A 10000-nucleotide genomic window follows, 5' to 3' on the forward strand; every position below is an offset into this window, starting at 1 on the left:
ATGTCAGCCATGTTAGTGTTGTAACGTTACGGTTCCTGTTAGTGGCCGCAGGAGTACTGAACACACTCCAAAACACACACACACACACACACACACACACAACCGCAACCACAGCTAATCTACAGTCATCTAACAACCTCAACCCACTTTATACATCTGTTTCCAGGAATAAGACTCGCTATTAAGTGAACAAGAAGCTAATAATCGGCAAGACTAAATAGCCTCAGAAAAAAAAAAACATACTTATTTATACATGATCATGACTATATATCCATATCCAGATTCATGACTTATTTATTTACATTGCAAGATACTTCCAGGAATACTTAAGTACTACCTTGGTACTGTACATGTAAAAAAAAAAACATGGAATTGCCATTATATCATGTCTAAAACAAAAGATGGTATTGCCAGAGTAGTTTTTGGTACTTTTTTTGTTAGAACACAATGACCTAATATATAAAACAATGCATTTCATATTCACAAGTAAATGTTGTAAATATGTATTAAAGTTACTAAAATACAAGTTACAGAAACAGTAACAGTTCTAATCGGATGAAAAATATATCAGGAAAAATGAAAAAGCTGAAACAATGGAAACTGTTTGTGACTGACAGTCACTAGAGTAACAGCAGGTGGCGCTGTTGCGTTAAATGATCAGTTTATGTGCTGATCTACTGATTTTAACCAGTGATGCTCTGCTTAACTAAGACTAAAAGTAGTTTTTGTCAATTCAAATAAATTATAACTGGTCGATGAAAAACATAACAGAAAATTTGGCTTAGAAACTGAATGAAATACTAAATAGCCTAGAAAAAACATTAATAAAAAAACATTAAATTACTAAAAAATCATTTAAATAAAATTACATTAATATAAGTTATATAACTAATATAAAATAAGGCTAATTTACAATATTAATAAATACTATAACAGTATATAAATTATACTAAAACAATACTGATCTTATGAGACAAAGTCAAACTAATCAAGGGTGTAAGTCAGGAGGACCAATTAAAAATTTTAACTAAGTGCCAACTTCAGCTTTATAAAGAACCTTCATAGTCGTTGATTAGCAAATAAAATAAATTCAATTCAAAATTCCGTTTGTAAAGATAAGCAAATATTGTGTTTACACTAATACGTTTACAGAAGTCTATAAAGACCAGGATAAGTATTAAAGGCCCTAAAACGCGCAGCTTTATTCAATGGGTTGATGTAATTTCCCCTGAGACAGGAAAACAGGGCGGGACATCGAACAGCTCCTCCCCTTTTGTAAAAAATTTAAATAAAATAGCCAATAGCGTTTAGTTTATATCACAGCTCACCCAGAGCCGTTGAGCACGGAAAGCCGCAGTTTCCTCCTAATATACACCACACACACACACACACACGAAAACTATATAACAATTACTTGTTACAAGTGAACAAGTTTGTACTGTAGGGGGCGTGGCTTCAGATTCTAGAGAGCATTTGATTGGACAGAAAATCTTATGAGAGGCTGTGATGATCGTTGATCCATTTTTGTCCGTTTTGAATGCTCATTTCTTCTAAATGCGAAATTTGTCGTTGTTTTGGAGCACGCTAGCGTATAGATAACAGTAAGACTATAATCATACTAAAAGCAACAAAAAAATTATAATAATTTTGATTTCATGGGGACTTTAAAATACACACACGTTTTTATTTTTAGAGTACACTCTTAAAACATTAACATTTTACACGCTAAAATGAGTGAGATAAAATCGCTATTATCAACTCTTTACAAAAAGCCAAAAGCACGTTAAGCTGAAAAACCTGGAGAAATGACGTCAGTAATGCGAAACCAGGAGTTCATCCACCAAGAAAAGTAGTGCAACCGATTTAGACACAGTGCAGCTCAAATAACACTTTGTGTGTGTGTGTGTGTGGGGACGAATCAATATACTTCTGCTTTCAAACCCTCCCCTATTCTTGCCCTAGACTTTCACTGTAAGTAATGTAGCCTAAATGTGATTTATGTTTATTTTTCCAAAGCCAGTCCAGATTGTTGTCTGTAGCCAGAAGTGAAGAGCAGAGAACAAGTCGCTCTTTGTTGGTTTGTATAATCTCCCTCGTAATGAGTGTTTACAGCTTGTTTCATATTTCTGTAACAAATGCCTCCACAATCATAATCTTCCACCAAACTCTCGTTTTCACTCCCCGGCGCGGAGTAACTTTTACCTGGCGACATATTTTTTATATTTTCTCAGCATTTAAACATGTTTGGTTCAATCAAACCAGATGGATGTGTCCGATACTCAGCCAGGCTAAACACGAGTTCGCGATCGCGGCCAAGTGTGTGTGTGTGTGTGTGTGTGAGATGGATGATACTGCTGGTGTGTGTTTCAGTGGAAGCGAGAGATCAGCTGAGATCAGAGCTGTGTGTGTGTTAGACCTAAATGTTTAAATAAACTCTCACACACGCTGTAATTCACGGTATATCATCGCTTGGTCTCTCTCCTGTAATGCCTCTCCTCTCTGTTACACTTCTCCCTCCCCCTTCATTAATCATGCTGTCGTCCGTGTGTTCTTTCAGTGTTTACATTAAACAGGACTATCATCACGGCAGGCCTGCGAGACGCCGGAGGAATTTAACCCTTCACACACACACACACACACACACACACACACTCATTATTACCCAGAGACATTTGCGATTTTCCGTTGCTCTCGCATCTTTTGCCGCGTATCGCATATCACGTGGCGTTCTAAAAACGCGGCAAAAAAAAAAAAAAACCGCATCGCTAGACCTTGTGCTTTTTTCCCCCGCTCCACCAACCTGCATCTCACTTTTTTAAACGCAAAAAATGTTGTCTATGTGAAGCGGCCATAAAGATCCATTCACACAGAACACGTTTAGTCATGCGCGAGAGATCTAGACATCCATCTAACGCATGTTTATACAGAAAAACTAACTAAAATCAGCGCTAAATAGGGCATTATTTGTTATTTGAGGGAATAGCCATTTGTAGTGGTGTTTCAAACCATAGTGGACGTTATTGTACGCACTAATTCAATCCCGCAATGCACCGCTAACGAGTGTACACAACCCATAGCCACTTGAAGGCATGCCTGGAAGGTTTCCAGAATAAAAAAAAGCGTAGGGAAAGAGACCAGGCCGTTTTTTTAATGGATGTAAATGGAGGTTTCACTACGCTGAATAAACCGGCTTAAGATTTAATGAATCGACAGCCCATTGGCTAATCTACGTGCACTCATTCAATCCCACAATGCACCTCAAATAACGAGTGTACAACCAGTGTACGCTCAATAGCTTGAGAATACCCATAATGCAATGTGAGAGTCGCGCCTCAAATAAATCCCCACGTCTGACCAGAAGATGGCGTCCGCAGCTCAACCATTTTCTAAACCGCCGACCCAAATGTGGCCACAGCACACCTCCTTTTTAACTGATTATTCAATTATTTAATGAAGGTTTATACATAGTTTCCAACTTTGTATCTCACTAATGGAGCTGCCAGTTTGCTAAGTGTCAAATGATTATTACAGCAAGCTCAAAACATTAATACATTTTTTTTTTACAAGGTCTAGAGACTTTAGTCTTAAGTCTAAATTTAAGTTAAAGGGCACCTATTATGACATTTAAAATGTTCCTAATGTTGTTTAGGGAGTCCCCAACAACAGTTTTACGTGCATGCAATGTCAAAAAACACTTTTGTTTTCGTATAATATGCATTTATTTTTACCTGATTTGCTCACCGACTCCCAAATGATTCGTTCAACGACTCGTTTTTCCAAACCCCTCCTCTGCGCGACGCTAATCTGCGTTGATTGGTCAGATGACCCAGCAGTGTTTACATAGATAATACTTATTGTTTAACACGGAGTACAATGATGCTTTTATCAATTAAATCGTGTTATAATAATGATTATAAACCACTGCTTTGTAGTTTGTAGTAAAAAACTAAAAATAAGATAAAGAATTTAATGTTATGTTAGCGAGCATAGCCCAGAGTTCATATTGTAAAAGCACAATCAGTCTTTGTTTGCGTTAGCCCGATGCATAATAACGTTTTTACAAAAAAAAAATGCAGTTACGTTACTACGAGGTATTACTCTATTCTTTAAGACAACTCCGAAAACAACGACAAACACTTCACATATCTCAATACAATTGTCATTGAAGACCAGAAGCTAAACGGTGCTTACACAACAAACAAAATAATTATTAAGCATGCTACATAAAACATTAAAGCAACAATTATTAATAACACTTACAAGTTGTGATACGGAGGAGGAAGCTGATGCAAATACACTTGGAACTGAACCTTCCTTCAATATCAGCCGGCTCGCGAATCCAAGTTTGATTGCATTTAAAAAGCAATCGTCTTCAAAATGGCGCGAACAAAGCACAAGGCTCGGACTATACTTCTGTGGTATAGTTGTATATATGAATTGTAGCCACTTAGTCTGCAAATGCTCCTCCTTGGGCAGATGAAAAAAGTTGTCTTTTGAGCCGCACTTCAGAACACAGCGTCTCGTCGCCATGATGTTTTCACTGGCCTTGGAGCGCAATAAGTGGGCGGATCATATTCAAATAACTTGACAAGTTGACGTCATCTAGTCAGAGAAAAAGCTTCGGTCTTCTAACGATTCATAAAAATGACTCCGAGTCGACTCTCACTTTTGAAAGACAATAACTTTATATACGGTGCACTTTCATATTTCAAACTTTGCAGGATGTTTTTGTTCACTTAGATCTATGTTACACACTACATGAAAGGTACATTTCAAAATTCCATAATAGGTGCCCTTTAAACAACTTTTTTTTTGTCACAGTTTAAAATCCAAAGATGAAGATGAGTCAAAAGGTTTCAATACGAATGTATTTAATAATAACAAACTCAGATAATCCGTAACAGTGTGACGGCATTCCACACAAACAACAGAGACCTGAGGAAACAGAGGAACTGAAGTTTACACTGATAATCAACTCAAATACCAACAGATGTGATGATTAAATCAATATCCATGGCAACAAACATGAACAACGGCAACAGGAAATAATGATAAGTCCATGAGAATCAAAACTGAACTGACAGCTTGTGACGTTTTTAACTTGAGCGCTGCATTTTTTAAAATGCTGTCATTCACGAGACGCTGCAAAAGACGGTCGAACACGTCCATCGTCTAATGCATTTCTTCATAGATAAACTATAGAAATATAGAAACCTTTGAATATCACATTCTGATTATGAAGACAAACATAATAATAACAGGAATAACAGGATGAATTGTTCCCAATAACAACATGAATGTGCATTAAGAAAGCTACAACGCAATGAATACTTATATATAACATTTCTATTATATATTCTAAATGTATCATGCTAATCGCTAATTCGGTTAAAAGCTAATTGCTCACTTGGTTTTTAGTTGTGAATATGGATTGTACAAATTAGTTTTATTCAATTTGTGTACCGTTGATGAAGGTTAGCCATAATGATAATGGTTTATAAAGTGACATAAACTACATTTCCCATCATCCTCTGTGGGAAGAATGACAATAGATAATAATTAATTACGCGCCTCATTTACTCGACATTTTGTTGCTAAAAAGTCCGAAATTGACAAAGAAAGTTGAGGTTGTGTCCATTTGGTGTTTTTCATGATATCGATCCCAGATCAACAGCTGTCTGTGTTTCATCGCTGTGCATGTGTGACTGTCTTTAAATGTGTGTGTGTGTGTATTAATAGACGTGCTTAAGACTCGACCTTTCCCTTCGGGAACGCACGATAAACTGGGACGGTTAACTTGAGACGCCGCCGAGCATAACTGAGACGCTTCGCTCTGCGTGGTCTCGATATCTTAACTCCAGCGCGTTAACTTTGAGACGCACACATATCTGAGATAGCAATAGCATTAGCGTTGGCTTTGAAGCCTCTGCCAGGGATGCATGGCAGACGATCCGGACACCCCGGAGGAAAAGTGAAGATGAGTCTGTATCTGGGAAACACAAACAGATCGGTGTGTAACTAAGAAACTTGACACACTGCTTTAGATCTGCCCTGGATTGTGTTGCTCAGGGGTTCTGGAGGTCTCAGCTAAGGTTGCATTTAATTATCAACTATGGCTTGGGTGTTTTTCCCGGGAAAAAATTGCATTTTTGAGTCACTTCTGAACCTCTAGTAGAGACACACGTGGGAGAAAAGCACAAAAACATCCGGAGACTGAAGCAACATCCATGTAATCTCGTCTCTGGTTAACATTCTCCATTATTACAGCCTTGATAATATCAGCTTAAAAAAGGAAAGAGGCTTAGAACAAGTTATTGTATTTTGATTCAATATTGTGTACAGGCCTTGAACATACAGTACTAAGGAAGTAAATAAACTTTAAAGAAGTCATATTATGCCCTTCAAAGTCGTGATGTAGTTTTAGTCTCGACTAGAACATGTTTCCCGCTTGAATGTTGATTATTCTCCTCATATTCTCCATTGTTGCGGCTCCTCTCTTCCCAGTCTGTCAGTAACGCTCTGTTAACTTCCTGTCTCTATGAAGCCCCGCCTTCTGAAAAGCACACTGTGCTCTGATTGGTCGGCTGGAGCAGTGTGTTGTGATTGGTCGAGCGCTTTGAGTGTGTTTGGGAAATGCCCCGCCCCTTTCCATAACCGCCAGTTTAACACACTACTAACTAACTCAAGCAGGCCCCGCCCCTTTATTCTGCGTATGAATTATTATAATGAGGAATATTGTGACGTGTTCGTTCCCGGAAGAAAGTCAAGACTACAATGGAGGCGTTTCAGGAGTTCAGAAACACTGATATCGAGAAGAACTCGGAGCTTTTTCAGGCTCAAACCAGACGGATTCGTGGGGCTCTGGACTCACAACTCAAGGTTCCCTCAGTGTTTTATTTAGTTATTCTCGGTTATGTGGCGTCCCTCAAGAGAAACCCAAACCTTCTCATGTCTGTTTGCGCTCTCATTGCCCCTGGTAACATGCTAACAGCCCCCGCGGCTTCTCTTTACCCCTCCACGGGGCACGAGGGGGTATTTAGATGTGAGGGGAAAATGTCTGACCTTGTAACTGTATCAGGGGAGAAGTGATGGAGACCAAACACACAATCATGTCATCATGTGCACACTAAATATATCAAACACACACATACACACACACACCATGCAGCGCTGAGCTAATGAACGACACAACCGTGAGCAAAGGAGAACAGCACACGCCTGTCCCAGCAGGATGTGACATCACAACATTAGCACGCCGCGTCTCAGTAACGAATGAAGTTTACAGTACATGTGAAACCGTGGAAGTCCATTACTGTCAGGAAGAAAACTGGCTTTAGCAAATCATATTATTGTGTGACAGTCTCTCCATCATTGTCTGACTCCGGTTTCAACATAAAAGGCTAAAAGTTTTTGAAATTTTCAGTGTGTGTGTCTGTGTGAGGTAATCAAAGCTGTTCTCACTCAGGCCCCATCCACACTACTGCGTTTTCGTTTAGAAACGGAGACCTTTTCCTACGTTTGCACCTCCCGTCCAGACTACAACGGCAAAAACGAAGACCTAAAACGGAGAAGTTTAGAAACGCTGCCGACCCCGTTTTGCGTTTTGAATCTCCGGAGGGCGTTTTAGTGAAGACGGCCACTAAATAGAAATGCTGACGCAGAGGCTCACGCTCGGCTCTATTATTGGGTGTCATCAGTCATGGTGTATCCTTCCCTGATTCGTCAGACACCCATCACATGACCCGTCCCCGGGAAGAAAACATACAAAAACAGCCTGGACTACGTAACGTTAGCGACTGCAACATGGATAACGAATTACTGATGTTGATGTCTTTCTAGCAGCTGTTGTGCAAGTAAATTCTGCATTTTAATTTTTTTCATTTCAACGCTATAACCGCCTACATGTTTACACCGGCACGCGCATGCCCAGTGTTGGTGAGTGGTCACGTGATCCGCGTTTTCAGTCGTTTTAATGTGGACGGAGATCAATTCTAATACGCAGCTAAAACGCTGGTGTGGACGGAGACCGTATTCGTTTAGTCTAAACTAAAACGCAGTAGTGTGGATGAGGCCTCACACATACACACAAGCTCTTGAAGCTCCGCCCCCTGTGCCGGGAGCAGCAGCTCATTTGCATTTAAAGGGACAGACACAAAACGGTGTGTTTTTGCTCACCCTCAAAAAGTGACGATTTTAACATGATATATAAAAATATCTGTGGGGTATTTTGAGCTGAAACTTCACACACACTCTGGGGACATCAGAGACTTACTATACATCTTGTGGAAAGGGCATTATACCCCCCTCTAACCTGACTATGGTCTGTACTGGTAGTTTACTGGTGTTAGCTGTGTTTGCTGGTCTGGTTAGCTAGTTTTAAATGGGCCTCTTGACATTGGGTCAGCTTAGGCTGGTTTAAGCTGTTTGTTTTTTCCAGCACTACACTAGTATTTCATTCTGAACATAATCTATAACACAAAGAGTCCCAGTGGGTGTGCTGCCAAATATGTGCTATGTGAATATGGGGTTTGTGTGTCCCGATCCGTGTTTGTTAGGGCCGAGTTGAAACGACACAACTACACACAACACATAAACACATAATTCTTCTGAACTCTTGGACTGGTAAAGTCATTCTGGAGCGGGGGAACAGAAACAAATGGATAGGAGGACAGAAAAAAACAGTCACCTGGGGAAAATAAACTCTCCAGGTTTCAGGACATTAAAGCTGACGGTTTTCCCCACAGGAAGCGCAAGCTGGATTGTGCGAGACGTTACACACACACACGAACACACACTCAAGGTATTTCACATGTGAAATTCAGTATTCCCTACGGAGAGATGTTGAGGATCCTCCAGATTAAACGAACAGAACGCGAGCCGCCCTTCCCCTCACGACTCTTGGCCCAGACATGTTTGTACTGTTTCAATGCCTTCAGTCCGGCTTTATGATGTTTATGTTTATGTGTGTATTGTCCGTGTGTAGTTTCTCACCATCATGTTGATCCAAAAATTCCCACTGTTACTTTTTCCCGCTTGAATGTTGATTATTTTCCTCATATTCTCCATTGTTGCGGCTCCTCTCTTCCCAGTCTGTCAGTAACGCTCTGTTTACTTCCTGTCTCTATGAAGCCCCGCCTTCTGAAAAGCACACTGTGCTCTGATAGGTCGGCTGGAGCAGTGTGTTGTGATTGGTCGAGCGCTTCGAGTGTGTTTGGGAAATGTCCCGCTCTTTCCATAACCGCCAGTTTAACACACTACTAACTAACTCAAGCAGGCCCCGCCCCTTTATTCTGCGTATTAATTATTATAAGTGACTGTGGAACACAAAAATTCCAACTGTTATTTTTCATACAATTAAATTGGATGGAAACCGGACCTGCTAAGCTAAAAAAACTAAAACTCTATTATATGTCTAATTGTGACATCATAAATGACTTTTTATCTCATAATTTTGACTTTCTACATCATAATTATGACTTTGTATTATATTTTTGACATGAACAGCAGTATGAACATGTCTTAATTGACTATCTCACAATTTTGACTAGTCATAATTTACTTTTTATCGCATAATTTTGACTTAATCTAAATTTTAACTTGTCTTAATTATGACATTTATATCGAAATTATGAATTTTTGTCAGTCATTTAGTCATAATATCGACTTGTCATCATTATGATTTCTTATCTCATAATTATGACTTTGTATGTCACTTTTTGTCATAACTCTAATTTGCCAAAGCTTGACAGCAGCGTGAACATTCAGCTAAACCTCTCCTTTTATGTTCAACAGAAGACAGAAAGGTTAAAGGGATACTTCACCTCTGGAAAGATTAATGTGTATTTAAAATGGGTCATGTATGTAGTAGAAATGTGAAATAATTTTTTAATTTGGAGCCTTCTAGACTGAGAAAAGCCAGAAAATCTATTTGTGGCTCATGTGAATTAAAGACAACAACTCCCAGAATGCACTGCTTCGCTGAGGCCATTCCCAAGCCACG

Source organism: Phoxinus phoxinus (assembly GCF_949152265.1).
Source record: "Phoxinus phoxinus genome assembly, chromosome: 4".
Classification (NCBI taxonomy): Eukaryota; Metazoa; Chordata; class Actinopteri; order Cypriniformes; family Leuciscidae; genus Phoxinus; species Phoxinus phoxinus.